At 35.4% G+C, this 15742-nt stretch overlaps 1 long non-coding RNA gene across 1 annotated transcript; it reads right to left on the reverse strand.

The window, feature by feature from the left end:
* Nucleotides 1–9306: 9306 nt before the first annotated feature.
* On the reverse strand, nucleotides 9307–10827 carry LOC104119439 (uncharacterized). Its single transcript, XR_691442.3, has 2 exons — nucleotides 10489–10827; nucleotides 9307–9644 (listed from the first exon to the last, which is right to left on the reverse strand). It is a non-coding gene; the product is annotated as an uncharacterized lncRNA (long non-coding RNA).
* Between the last annotated feature and the right edge of the window lie 4915 nt (nucleotides 10828–15742).

Here is a 15742-nt window from a genome sequence, read left to right on the forward strand (position 1 = left end):
ATGAGGGAATTTTTCAGATTTTTGAGGCTTTAAATACCTCTTGAGAGATCAAATACGGACCATTAGATCAATGGGTGAGATTTGATCTTGGGTCACTTAATGAAACGATGTAGTTTTGAGGCAAAACTACGTCGTTCCGGACCCTTTCAAAGGCAGCCCCTTATCTTGCACTTTTGGCCACTTTCTCTTTCAAATTTGGCCCAATTTCTTTCTTAATCCTACTTATTAAACTAAATTTACACAAACAAATAAATTAATTAAGTAACTTGTTCAAATAATCAATTAACTAGATTAATTCACCAATTGAATAGTTAGTTAATTCCTAAAATGCACAAATAAATGAAGAACTATTTTTTGGTATTTTTATGATAGGAAATATGCAATCAAAGACACAAAATTTGGGAAATATAATTAAAGCAACAAAACACTAATGACTTTAGGAGGTGTTAAAATAGTACAAAAATTAGGTATTCACAATTATTATTAAACTACGTAGAGGTTATTGTAAGTGACCTGCCTTAGCCTCGTCACTACTTCGTCGAGGTTAGGCTCGGTACTTACAGAGTATACTGGGGGTACTCATACTACACTCTGCACTTCTTGTGCAGATTTTGGAGTCGGTCCTAGCGTCGGTGGGTAGATTGCTCGGATTGATCGCCTGACGGAGACTTGAGGTACAACTGCACGGTATTCGCAGCCCAGAAGTCCCCTTCCACCTTCTTCTAGCTGTTTATGTCATTTTAGACAGTCATGTTTTCATTCAGACCATTATATGTATTACTCTAGTCGCTCGTGAGCTTGTGATACCAAATACTGGGATTGTATTTAGATATCGCTGTTATTATAGTTTTCTCACTCTATTTCAGTGTTGGTTCAGTTTTATTTAGTTTCTCAATATCATTTAATTAGATTGTTAAAAATGGCTAAAAACTATTCTATTCAGTTTTATTCAGTTTCTCGGTATCATTTAATTGGATTGTTAAAAATGGCTAAAAATTATTCTAATATTGGTTTGCCTAGTAAGTGAAATGTTAGGCGCCATCACGGTCCCGAGGATGGGAATTCCGAGTCGTGACATGTTTCTCCTTTTTCATGTCAGCAACTCTTCAATATGAATTTATATGATTATCCAAGCCTCCTTTGATGAATTTGCATGCAAAAATATATTTGATACATGCAATTTGACCTTGATGGCGAGATAGTATAATGCCTTATAATCTGAATGTCTATTTTTCTTTAATTACATAGTTACTTCAGTAGTTAGTGTTGTACCTTCTGGGGGTTCTACGAATCTTTCGTCAAAAATGGATCATAATCCAATAGCTCTAAAAAATATTCTTCATCTTTTGATACCAAGTTTCAAAATTATTTTTGCCATCAAATTTGGAAACGTGGCAATAATGTAAATATGGAGTATCTATAACTATTTAGGATCTCCCACCAGTTCTAACAGGATCTCACACATGCTGTGATACCAATTTGAAGGATTGAAATACCCCAAAAAGAAATTTAGGTACAAGCAAGAAATTTAACAAAGGTTATATATAAGAAATTTATCGAACTTGGACAGAGAACGGGGTAGGAGACTTTTCTTCACTCATAAACTCTTGAATCTCTCTGCATCATAATTACCTCTACATGATAGAAAATATGTAGTAGCATCTCTATTTATAATACTATAAACTAAATTTGACTAGAGTAACAAAATCTACTTGATCACGCCCAACTATGCCTTATAAAAAGGACTAAGCGGTCGTTACAAATATATTCCGGCTAATAAGTCCGGAGTCGAATCCCACATGGAATTAACCTATCAAACACAACTACTAGACTTGCACAAATTCACACAATCAATTTTAAAAAATATTTAAGTAACAGATTGGGTTTTTATTAACTAAATATTACGTAATGAAAATGTAATAATTAATAACTAACTACGAATGGGTTGTAAACAAGAATTGGAATGATCTAAGGTTGTGATTTCCCCTATTGTCAGAATCTTTTCCGCTACGTTTCCTATAAATTTGCCTAAGTCTTCTCTATCGACCATGAGTACTCTAACTATCGTAACTCTCTCCCGAGTAATTACCACAATTTACTAGGCATATTCTCCCGAATTACGCTAGCTGGCATTAAGTACAGCCCACTCAGATCGCATCAAGGTTTCGTTATCCCTAAACCTACCTTTAAACCTCCGTATTGATCCCTCATATACGTTTAGGAGTGATATTGTTCAACAACTACCTAAATATGCACTCTCTCCCGAGTAATACATACTAAATAGGTACAGCTAATTGAGGGCCCTTAAATCAACCACAAGAATAATATAGTTGAACAAATAGAGAAAATACTACGGCAAATCTATATTAACGTAACAAGAATATCATCCTTCAATAGGTTCCATCAAAACCCTAGATTAGGAATTTAGCTACTCATAGTCATAGTAACAATATCCCAAATATTTTGCATAATTAAAATACAGAGTAAAGATAAAAAGATGTAAAAATTGATGATTCTAACTCCCAACAGGTGATTCCACCAGCTCTTCTTGCCTCTGGTGCAAAAGTCCCTCCAAATGGTGTTTTTAGGTCTATTTATATGTGTAGAAGAAATCCTAAACGTGTAGGCCAAGTCCTAGTCAAACCCAGAAATGAATTAAGTCTTCAAAACTCGGGTTGGACCTGGCCTCAGTCCTGGCGTCGCCAGCCTAACGCCTGGATTTTGGCTGGCCTCGCCAGGCTAAAGCTTGGCCTTTGACTGGTCTCGCCAGGCTAAAGCCTGGTTCAGCCTGGCCTTTGGATGGCCTCGCCAGGTCTCTCATTTTCACTGTTCTCGAGCACACTTTCAAAGTTTAAGTATCCCTTTTGCTCTACTTTCATCTTCAATTCACCTACACATAAAATAGATTCCATTATGCGCAAATAAAATGTAATTTATCATTAAAGCATGTAAAATGCAAGGCACATAATGTGCGAAACTATGAAATTATTGCCACACATCACTACTCCAATGTGAATTTGGTAAATAAAATCTAACTAGACATAAATTAAATAAACTAGTAAATATCAAATCCTAATGACGTAGGAATACTAATTAATTAATCTTATTTTTATTTTATTTTTCTCCCATTTGATTCCTCTTTGATCCCCTTTGTTGGAGCTATTGCTCCTTTGGTGACTCGAACACATGACCTTGGGGTTGTAGGTGGGGGTGCTGACCATCTAAGCACCCCCCTCTTGTCAATTAATTTTGGTTTGATTTCCAACATTTTTTATATATTTTTCTTTTGTTGTCTAAATTATCATCGCCAAGATTTGTATCGCTAGCTTTCACATGACGCCCTGTTATTTCGATCCCAACAGGTAGAGTTTTATCTTATCTTTTGAATTTGTCAAAAAATTGCATCCAATTTTTGCCAAATTTAAAGAATTTTACATTGTAATATCGCATAATAATGGGTAACTTGATAGAGATGTTCAAGCTTTCAATCCAAATTAAGATTACAAGCACTAAATATGAAAAGAATTACATTTGATGATCACTAAACTACTGCTACAAGCATGACTTTGCACAAGTCATTCAAAAATATAGCATAGAGATTGGGTCAATGTATATTATTTTTTCCGGGAAATTTTCATAGTGTAGTAGGCGTCTCCCAAAATAATAGTTGGTGAATGTATATTTTTTTGTATATTAGTGTATATTTATTAATTCATCATATATATATATATTAATCAATGTAATTTTTTTTATAGATTTAATTAGCGCCTGTAATTATTTTTTATCAACTGACCAAATGCGTTAAAAACCTTTTTAAGCCTTTTTTTTCTGGCTAGAAGGCATCTTTTGCAATCACTTCATTTATATCCAAACAAAATCCAGTGGGCTAAAGCCTAAAGGTTGAGCAAATTCCTGAACCAGTTGATTGAACGATTCAGATAATTCTAATTCTGAGAAAGACTGTTTTAAAGAGGCATTTTCTCCCCCTGACACCTCCAACTTTTGCACAATTTTTAAGGTTGAGAAAAGTTTGGGGACAACGTACGGAAGTTAGTTAGCTAGTAACTCTTACAGTAGCTATTCACACTCGATTATTACAACAAGGGTGATTTGGCCGGAGGTATTAGAAAAAATAATGCAAGCATTAGTTCTATGCATTACTAATATCTTGTTTGGTATATTTTTTTAATATGTGTATAACTTAGTTATACATCATATTTGGTATTATCCTATATATAAGTAATGCATAAAAATCCATGACATTAGTAATACCAAGGCTATTAATGCATGCGTTAGTATGATTAAAGATAAAATTATCCTTAAAGTCTCTTAAAGTTTGAGAATATGGAGGGCATTTTTGTAAACAACTATTTTTCTTAAAAATTATGCAATGCATTATAATTTTAATACACCACACCAAACAATAGATAAGAAATAATATCTGCATAACTAATGTTTGCATTACTAACCCATGCATTACTAATCCATACATTACTAATACACATTATTCCGCACTATTCTTATATACCCTACCAAACGACCCCTAAATCTAATAAAGGTATGATATGTGTTTGTACATAAACTTTTAACACTTGAACATAATTAATATAAATTTTATTTAATCATGTATACGTATACAAACATAATGCGCGAGTAAGTTGTTTCCGTTATTTAATCGCATGCTTAAACTTGATTCCTTTTCATTTGATTGTCATGCACCGGAAATATACATGAATGAATGAATACTAAATGAGTGAATACACTAAAATCCCCTTAAACTATCATGTTTTTGTCAGTTACATACTTAACCTATTCAGTGTCCCCCAAACCCCTCTTAACTATATCCCCATATATATTAAAAACTTCCTCGTCGATTTTTTAATAAAATATATAAGGTAACTCACCAAAAGGCGCGTGAGAGATGAAATTATACATAAAAGATGGCCCCAATTGGACACTTCTAATGGTTAATTACTGTTACCCTCTTTAAAAAAAATTAACTTTTGTATTTTTCCTCTATTTTCTTTGTATTCTAGCCTTCTTCTTCATTTTTTTTATCTTTCTTCTTCCTTTATTCTTACGGGTTTCATATGAAATTTTCTTCTTCTCTTGTTTCTTCTAAAATTATCTTTCTTCTTCATTTAGGTCTTCTTCTTTCAACCAAACCCTAATTTTTTTTTATCCCAAATCTCGTATTAAACTATAATTTTCGGTGCAAACGAAGATTATCGGAAAAAATCCAATGTTTAATTGAAGTTTAATAGTAAAAATCACGATTGAGACATGGTGTAGTCATTATCTGAGGAGATAGAAGAGATTTTTTTTCTTTACAAATGACCATGTGTTTATCCCTTCATCCTCTTCCTTTGATGTTTTAACCCTCCCAAACAATTACCCATTTAATTATTTTTTATTATTAGTTAAAATTATTAATTAAATTGATATATCAGATTAGGCAGAGTAAATAGAAGGGTGTATCACACTCACCACTAAAAAATCGACGAAGGTTTTTTAATATATATATAGGTGTATATAGTTATGGGGGACTTTGGGGACACTGGATAATTTAAGTAGGTAAGTGACAAAAACGTGATAGTTTAGAGGTGTTTTAAGGTATTCACTCATATTAAATCTGGGATTCCCCTCTATTCTCTCTTCTCTCAATTGAACTTGTCTCTTTGACATCCTTGTTACTTCAGCCATTTGATTTTCTCATGTAGTTGGGCTTAGAAGCTGGATTGGGCTGGGGTGATATGCTACTTATGGAGTCCAAGGTTGTTTACTGAAGCTCACTAATCCTTCAATCAAAAACCATTAATTCTGTTTGAGGAAAAAATGTGCCAAGAAAACCTTGATCAAGTGAAAAAGGTTAAAGTCTCTTTCATGTCATAAGTTCGCAATCAGCAAATGAGCATACTTGTGGAAAAAGGAAATCTATTGACAAATAAGCAAAAGTAAGAATATGTTATGACCAAAAAAAACTGAAGTTGGTAGTCTAATTCTAGTTGTTACAAGTTTCACGCTGCATATTTAAGCACATAGTCCGATCCCACCACATGTTTGGTAAATAATTATTTGTATTTGCATCAAATTATATCAAACTCTATGATTAAATATTACACTTCTACTCCATAATATAATACTTTATTTCGTAGAAAACGAAAAATACCAGATGGCACAATGCTTATTAATTTCCCTGTCTTTTTCCCCTAATGATTTAAAGCCAAAAGAACATTGTCTCATCATTGTCTTAGCCTCGGTGTTTTCGGCGGAATCAAGTTGTTGAATTTGTCTTCTTCTTATTTTGTTTTACCGGACTGAAACTATCGAAGTCCATATCTAAATGGTCTTCTTAACAAAAAAAACCAACAAAGTTTTGTTGGATGGCTATTCGGCAGAATCTCGATCTTGCCACAAATAAAATTAGACAAAACAAAAAAGATTCATCCAATAGCTACTTAGGGTTCGATTTATAGTGTGTCGTCAACCAATTACGATTGAGAGTATATTATATTTTGGAAGAAAAGGAACAAAAGTTAGCATAGAGAGGTTCGAAGTGTCAGTACTCAGTATTATGTTGTGACATATACCTCAATTATTAGAATTATTATTTGCCTATATATCAAGCGGCTTTATGAATTAATTTATTCATAAACGCTTTGGACCACGATATTCCTTTGATAGAAACTCGCTCATAATTAAAATACTCCGTAGTATAATTTTATATTTTACCCTACTCAATTTTTATGAAACTTTTTTACCTTAAAGTACTTCAAAATATTTGATGGAATATTATTAATAATATGGTTTTTACAAAACTTTTTAATTAAAAAACTTAAATTATTTAACCATTTAAGATTTTAAATTTATAAGTAGGATCTTTTTATGAAATGTACTTTGAAACCTTTTTATTATCATTGCTATAATATATAAATGAAATTAAATGTATTTTGTTTTAGTAAAGTATTATTAGTATTATATAAAATAGGACAGAATAAGTACCAATTATTATATGGCTGGAAATAAAGATGCTCAAGTAAAATACAAAAGAAAAAGAAAAGGGAAAGAAAAACAAGCAAAAGATGTTGTATTAGAACTCTAAACTACGGCGTGACAGAAGTAAAGTTGTTAGACTGAGTTGAATTAAAACCAAAGAATCTGCCCGAATTTTTCTTTTATTCTCCGCGTCTATATATTATACTCAAATATTTTAAAAAAATTTCCTTTTGTCCTTTGGGAATTATCTCCAACTGCACCATGATCTTTTTCAGAAATTCAGCTGACTAGATTCACAAGTAATTCATGTTCTCTACTTGTCTTATTTGCGTATATTCCTTGTCTTACAAAAAGAATAAAGAAAAAGAAAACAAATATGCAGATTTTGTGGCTTTACAGCAATTGTTTCCTGGCAATGGTGCTTTTTGCTGTTTTGCCACCCTAATTGATAGCTTTGGTCAAAATTCTCAATAGGCCAAAAGTGTTTTTTTTTTTTTTTTAAATTTTTTTTTTCTTAAAAGTATTTTTTTAAACCTAACTTGAGGTGTTTGACCGAGCTTTTTTGGATAAAAAATATTTTTGAGAAGAAGCAGAAACAGTTTTTGAGAAGCAGAAAAAAGTAGTTTCTTTCCAAAAGCAGAAACAAAAGCAGTTTTAACTTTTCTTTTTACTAAAAATACCCTTAACAAAATATAGTATATACCAAAATAACCGTTAAACCTAATACTTAGGATATTAATGTATAAATATTTTTTTATTATTTTTAGGATAACTTTCTAATATATAGTGACTTTAGGGGTGAATGCTTTTATATTTGTTGAATGATTTTAAATATATTTAACTTATATTAAAAGAATTAAGTACTTTTAAATTTTATTTCATATTTTACTTAAATAAAATGAAAAAAATTAATTATTGCCTGTAATAACAAATTTTTGAAATTATTTATTTACTTATAATCTTAACTATTAAGTAAATATATTCATGTCCTTATTCGTAATTTGATACTTAAAAGCACTTTCTGAAAAATTTCGCCAAACACAAATTATTGCTCAAAAGTGTTATTTAGAGTGATTAGCCAAACACAAATTGCTTCTCTCCAACAGTACTTTTGAAAAAAGCACTTCTCAAAATAAGTTATTTCTCAAACTTGGCCAAACATGCTATGAAATTGCTAATTTTTATATAATAATGGTGGCTAGTCTAGCTTGCGTGTAGCTTGATTAAATTTACCGAACACTTATTATATTTTTTCAATATAAATATTGGATAACTTTATCTATTAAGGCTTAGACAAATAGAAAAAATAACATAGTGTATTTTATCTCCACTTAAATTTAAATCTAGTTAATTTTTCTTCTCTCTTTTAAGACTTTGTTGTCAATTCTATTCATAAGGAAAAAAAGGAAGGTACTAAGATTAATGGAGTATCGCAATGGATTGTTCCGACTTCCGACGAAAATACAAAAACGTGAAAAAATGAATCCAAGAGAATTTCTCTAACCAGTCAACCAAATGGGAGATTGACATGACCGATTTTTCTCCTGACCTTTTTCATTTTTGTTTGGCAGCCAATTTCAAATTTGGGTTTTATCTTTAGCGGCAGTTTGTTTTTACCTCTTCTTAATTTCCTTATATTTTTGACAGCAAGGAATTTTATTTAAAACAAAATATTGATTTCTGAGGTTACAATCATCACGTGAGAGGAAGAAAGACCTTTGTACTCCCTCTATCTGCAAAATTTTGTCACTTTTTATATGTACTAAGTTATTTCATAGCAAATATTTACGTGCGAAAGGAAACATTTAATGAAGACTGCTGATAAAATTTCTAAGAATATTAAAGGCTGGAAAACTCGGAAAACTGGTGAGTTTACATGTGACAATTGATGGGAGCACTTACTCGAAAATATTTTAAGGGCTCATTTGGTACGAGGGATAAGAGATTATTAATCTCGTGATTATATTTGAGATGAGTTTATCCCCGTTTGATTGGGATAAAATTACGACATAATTAATCCCGATATTAGTTATCTCGGAAGGGAGGGATAACAATCCCGAAATAATTAATCGTACGATAATTTGCTTCCCGGCCAAACAAGCCCTAAGTTCATGAATAATGATGCCTATAGACATTGCATGATGATTCTCTACTACGATTAGGGGTGTACATAGTGCGGGTTGATTCAGATTTTTTATTTACCAAGCCAAACAAAATTATCTCGGATTTTTAAATCTATATACCAAATCAAACCAACAATAGTCGGATTTTTCAATCTCGGTGTTTTTTTGTGGTTCGCTGTGAAGCATCTTACAATTACATCAGAGACAATAGAATATAACAAAAATAAGAATCCACAGATGAAGTAACAAGATCATCTATACTATTACAGTAGCTATTTCAATCTAAATATGAAAATTCTAGGCTAATTCAATCTAAATATGATCTCCAGTTAATCTTGAGCTATAGATATCCTTGTTACAAATCACAAAATAAACTGAACACAAGATATCTTCACTAAGATCTTCCCAAAAGGTGTTCAAACTTAATAACACAATAGCAGCAGCTCAAAAGACTAAAGAATTTAGTCTTTGGTTCTTGAAACTTCATGGATCTCACCAAATTTCCAAAATCCAGCCTTAAATCTTCTGAAAAATAAATTAAAGTTTTATAAAAGACTAACAAATGTGAATATTGACAAGATATACATAAATACAACGGAATACTGCATAAAATACCCACTCAAAATCAAGGCGAAAGTCCATAGCAAAATCAGATGAACTAATAAGTAGAGGAATATCGCAGATTATTCATGAATGCATAATCCTTTATATTCAAATGGTGGGAGAAAGCTAGTACTGAAGATAGAATGAAGGGGTTTTAGCCTTTTAGGTGTAACTCTATATATATCAGCGGACTAATGCAAGACATATAGAAAAAGTGATATCAAACTGCTCGATGAATAAAAGATATATTAAGTCTACATCTACTGAAAACTTAAATTTCACAACAAGATTTTCCGAAGCATACTGGTCTGAAAATACACTTTTATATATTATATCTGCCAAAGATAAAATCAGTATTCTCATAGAAAGCATTAGATTTGAAAAATACAGGGGAAGAATACTATGAGAGATCATATATTATGAAACTTTAATTAACATCTTAAAAAGGTTATGGAATTCTGACTCAAAATCAAATAGATACGGACATTATCAAGAGGAAGAGAAAAGGAGAGCTATAAATTTAACGGTAAGAGAAACTAATCTGGAACTATTCACCTTTTTAACAGATTAATCAAATATTTTTTTCTCAAGGCTGAGAGCTATAGAACTATTTTAGATATCGAGAAATGAAACTTGTATAAAGAATAATCAAATAAGTTCTCATACTAATTCTCAAACAGATAGTGCATCAACAGAACATAGATAACTTAAGTTTGATATCGACAAATGAAAATTGTATCAAGAATGATCAAATAAGTTCTCATACCAATTCTCAAACAAATAGTGCATCATGAATAGAGTAGGCTAATTAATTCTCAAAGGCGAGTCTGAATATTCTGAAATAAATAAAATAATTCACATATTCGACAATAGCTCTCCTAATATCCTCCACATTATACATCACCCTCTTAGTGGAACCCGAACCTCCTTCTAGCCATCCTTCTTTGATATGTTTTAATGTTGATTGCCTCTTATCAACGATTCTAAAAGGGGGAAAGTAGGGTCTTTGATATGGGTGGGAAGAAGTTAGGGTCTTTGATTTAGGGGGGAAAGTATTCTTTTGGCGGAAAAGACGATGCCTTATGAGTTATGACCTTAGTCTTAGTGGTCTTTTTTCTTTACATTTTTTAACTTTTGTTATTCTTTTTGAGCTTTATTTGGCTTGCTAGACGTATAAGGAGTGGGCTAAAATTGTAAGCCCAAATATAATGTTAATAATAAAAAATAATGATAAATTAAAATAAATATATATAAATTGTATTATAATAAATATTTATTTTGTATAAAATAAATTTAAAATATCGGATTGGTTTGGTCTCGGGTTGACTTATTTTAGTTAATACCAAACCAAACCTATTATAGTCGGGTTTTATTTTTTACATACCAAACCAAATCAAACCAAACCATTAGTCGGGTTTTTTTCCGGTTTGACTTGATTTGTCGGTCTGGTGCGGTTTATCGGTTTACTTTGTACACCTCTACCTACGACCATGTTAGGCAAAATAATGAAGTTCAAATCGAATAGTAAATTATATTAGTTATATTTATGTTTTGCATCATAGAAGGGAGTTACATTTGTACTTTAAATTTTAGTGAAGATTGTTAATTCCAAATCATAAGTACATGGAGAAAGTAACTCTAGCTTTTTGTGATGATCTACGAACGAGCCTTCTATGTCGAAATAGTTTTACTTGTAATTAATAGAATAATTTCTCATTGTACAAGGCTACTTAACTTATATCCTTCTTTGAAGGTGATAGGTTAAGTAGTTGACAGTGAGTACAAGATGACATAAAAGCTATAATGTTTAGGTTATTTTTGAATATTCTATCCCTAAAGTTTAATGAGCAGGTGATGTATATAGTTACTTTTGGAAGAATAAACTTTTTACATTTGACCCAAAAAAAAAAATTTGAACCGAAAACATCGGAGATCTAAATTAAGTTTGCTCCATAAACAATGGTTTGATCATCAAAGCAGCTTCTCCTTTGTAAATATTGACTTATTTGTATATATAGTATGCATATAAATATTTATTGCATATTATAGTTTTGAAACTAAACGCCATACAGAATATATTGGTACGCAAGTATTAATAAATACACTATTATTAATTTATTTTGCTAAATATCAATGCAGTTTATTCTTGATTGAGATTCAAAATTTCACCAAACAATGATCACATACTAGTGAAGAAAATGATATCTTCAAAGATATGTTAGACAAATTTGTCCGAATAAATTCGTAAAAATGAGTAAGTTATGACTACTAATACAACATAATGAAAATCTTGTAAAGTATGGGGTACGTAAAATTAATACCAATACAGATCCTCTTGCCTAGATTCAGGAAACCAATAAAAATCCTAACAAACGCTTATTCAGATACTATATATCATAAATGCAAGAATAAAATCATTTTTCTTCATAACTACTCTGCTTAGTTTTGTTTATGGAGGTCCATAACACTAGAATTATTTCAAGGTCCTACAAGAAAAAGAAAAAAAAAAAAAAAGAGAGGAAAAAACACGAATTACGCGGGGAACTGGACGTGTGTCCTTCAAATAATTGTCAAGTACTAAGTCCTACTCCTACCCCATATAATAAAGTGAACCTTAATATATATATAAAAAAAATAGAATTTTTCGGCGGAATAGCACTTACAAGTAACAACCATGGTCCAAGCACCACATGCAATAATAACAATAGCCCAATTTAACTTTAAAAGTGCATAAATAGTTAACCGTCCCTAGTCCTCTTGACTGTAAAATATTTTCAAAATTTTCATACTTGTAAAGGTTAAGAATATTTGGCCAATTATATTTTGGTCTACTCATGATGTTCCTTATAGCAAGAAAGATTGTTACCACACTTACTGTCATGGGCGGCTTTCCAGCCATGCCCCATGATCCCTTGGACGCGCCCCGTGGCGTCCTGGCCAGCCTCCCAACGCCCGTCGCCACGGTCGGCCCCGTGGTCTCGGCAGCTCCAAGTGACAAGCGCGCATGTGCCTCTGTCGCCCCACCGATAGCCATCGCCAGCGCCCAGCCACAGGCAAAAGCCAACAGCGCCGCGCGCGCAGACAATGCCGCGCGCGCAGACCCTGATGCTAAAGACAAAGTTGCTGCCAACGGACTTGCTGCTGCTTTGTAGAAGACTAAGTCCTTTTCATTGTAAATATAGAGTAGTTTTGCTGCATTTTCTTTAAGTGTGATTTTCCAGCTTTCATAGGTCTAGTCATGTAACTTTGGTTTATTTTTTTAAGCATTATTAAGGGGGACCAAGCAATCAAAACTTTCAAGCAAGCAAACAATTCTCTGTACTGGTGTCTCTCCCCCCCGACACCGTCTTGTTTTCTGTAATAGCTTTCATTCAATGCAATCAAGCTTTCTTTCATTCTCAATTCTCTTTTCTGCTCTCTTTCAATTGCTCATGACATTGGTTTTCCCGTACGGCACTGACAATCTAGTCTAGCGTACGGAGGGGACCTCAGTTGGCGGACAGCAACCGTACTGACATCGGTTGCCTAGCCTTACGTCGCCCTTCCAAGGAACTTCAGGAAGGCGCCGCGTAACAGTTGGTATCAGAGCCTAGGCTCGACATCGGACGAGGGATCACATTGCAATTACCACCATTTCTGACCATGGTGAATTATGGGGATCGCATCGCGACCCTTGAGGGAACGGTTGACGCATTACGGCCCATCGTGGAAATGGTGCCCGATCTAAAAACCAGCCTAGTGCAAAGGTTGGACGACCTGGACCGCAGACTCATCCAGGCCGAAGTTGACATAGAAAACATCAGCCGCGACTCTGAAGGAGACCGGCAAACAGCAGCCACAGAGGCAGCTGAAATTTTTGGTAAATTTGAGGTCCTCCAGCAGGAGCGTGCCGAGGATTTAGCCAACAGGGAACAAGAGGCAGACAGGGTGACTGCCATGCAACAAACCATTGACAACTTGACAGGCCAGCTCAATGTTGTCAATGCTGCTTTACAAGGCCTACTTCGAGGAGGCGGAAACCAATTTGGGGGTGGTGTGAACCTCGCCCCCATGGCACAAAAGCTGAAAATTCCTGAGCCAAAGCCATACAGTGGAGCTCGAAATGCCAAAGAAGTGGAAAATTTCATTTTCGACATCGAGCAATACTTCGATGCCGTGGGAAGCCTGGAAGAAGCTAAGAAGGTAGCAACTGCTGCCATGTATCTTCAGGGTGATGCCAAACTCTGGTGGCGGGTGAAGTACGAAGCCATCAAGGCAGGTGAAGATGCCCTCGACACATGGGCGGAACTGAAGGCAGCCATACGCCTACAGTTCTTCCCCGAAAATGTTGAGTACAATGCCAGGAGAAAGTTGCGGGAGCTCCGCCAGACCAAATCAGTGCGAGATTACGTGCGGGAATTCTCCGCGCTCATGCTGAACATCCGTGACATGGGGGACAAAGACAAACTCTTCACCTTCCTGGAAGGGTTGAAACCTTATGCCCGGATGGAGTTGCAGAGACAAAGGGTAGACACGTTGCCTAAGGCAATCCAAGCAGCAGAGTGCCTTGGGGATTACCAAGTGGAAGCCCGGAAGGATAGGCCTCAACAGCCTGTCCGAGGAGGATACAAAGGGGGCCAACCAAACACTAGTGGCCCTAGCAGAAGTGGAGGAGACCGGAGTGCACCCAAATCCAAGACTCCCTCTTCCGGCAGTACTAGTGCTGCATCTAACAACAATGATCGGGGGAGGAAGCCCCCCTCAGGATGTCGCCATTGCGGCGGACCACATTGGAATAATGAATGTCCACATGCACAGATGAATGCCCATCAAGCTTTTGAGGATGGGACGGATGACGACGCCGATGATGCGGACCAGACCGAGCCAGTAGGTGCATTCAATGCAATTGTTGGCTCCATTTCTGAGCCCTTAGCGGGTACCAGTGCCGGTATCCGCAAGAAGAAGGACCCCTGTCCAATTGCCAGGAAAGGAAATAAGAAGGCGAATTTGAGGACTCCTCCTCATCAAGAGAGGACCCTAATGTTCGTTGACATGAAGGTAAATGGCAAGCCCATTCGGGCAATGATAGACACAGGTGCCACCCACAACTACTTAGCCTCGACTCAGGTGGAGCGTCTTGGACTAGTCGTAGGAAAGGGCAAAGGTCGTGTGAAGGCTATCAACTCACCACCTCAACCAGTGGGTGGAATAGCCAAAGAAGTACCAGTGAAGCTTGGCCCTTATGAAGGAAAGTTCAACCTGCGCGTAGTGATCATAGATGACTTTGAGTTAATCGTGGGGTTGGAATTCCTGAGACAGACCAATACCATGCCCGCACCGTATGCAGACATGCTGCTGATGATGGGGGCAAATGGGGCCAAGCCCTGCATTATTCCGTGCATTCCCATGAAGATGGCAGCCGAGAACATCTCGGCCTTGCAGTTGAAGAAGGGGGTAAAAAGACATGAACCCACGTTCCTGGCTACCCTCTGCATGGAAGATATAGAACGCTCCTCGGGTCCCATTCCTGCACCCGTGAAGGAGTTACTTCTGGAATTTGAAGACATCATGCCACAAGACATGCCAAAGCGTCTTCCGCCTAGGCGAACTGTGGACCATGAGATTGAGTTGGTGCCGGGTGCGAAGCCACCTGCCCGGGCGCCATACAGAATGTCACAACCCGAACTCGCCGAGCTTCGGAGACAATTGACGGAAATGCTAGACACAGGGATCATTGTGCCCTCTAAGTCCCCATACGGGTCCCCTGTGCTATTCCAAAAGAAACATGATGGTAGTTTGCGACTCTGCGTGGATTACCGGGCTCTAAACAAAATCACCGTGAAAAACAAGTACCCTATTCCGCTAATGGCAGACTTGTTTGATAGACTGGGTGGTGCGACGGTATTCACCAAAATAGACCTGAGGACAGGTTATTGGCAAGTTCGGATTGCCGATGGTGATGAGCACAAGACGACCTGTGTGACAAGATATGGGTCGTACGACTTCCTGGTTATGCCCTTTGGCTTGACTAACGCGCCAGC

The sequence above is a fragment of the Nicotiana tomentosiformis genome, chromosome 7, assembly GCF_000390325.3.
Source record: "Nicotiana tomentosiformis chromosome 7, ASM39032v3, whole genome shotgun sequence".
Lineage (NCBI taxonomy): Eukaryota > Viridiplantae > Streptophyta > Magnoliopsida > Solanales > Solanaceae > Nicotiana > Nicotiana tomentosiformis.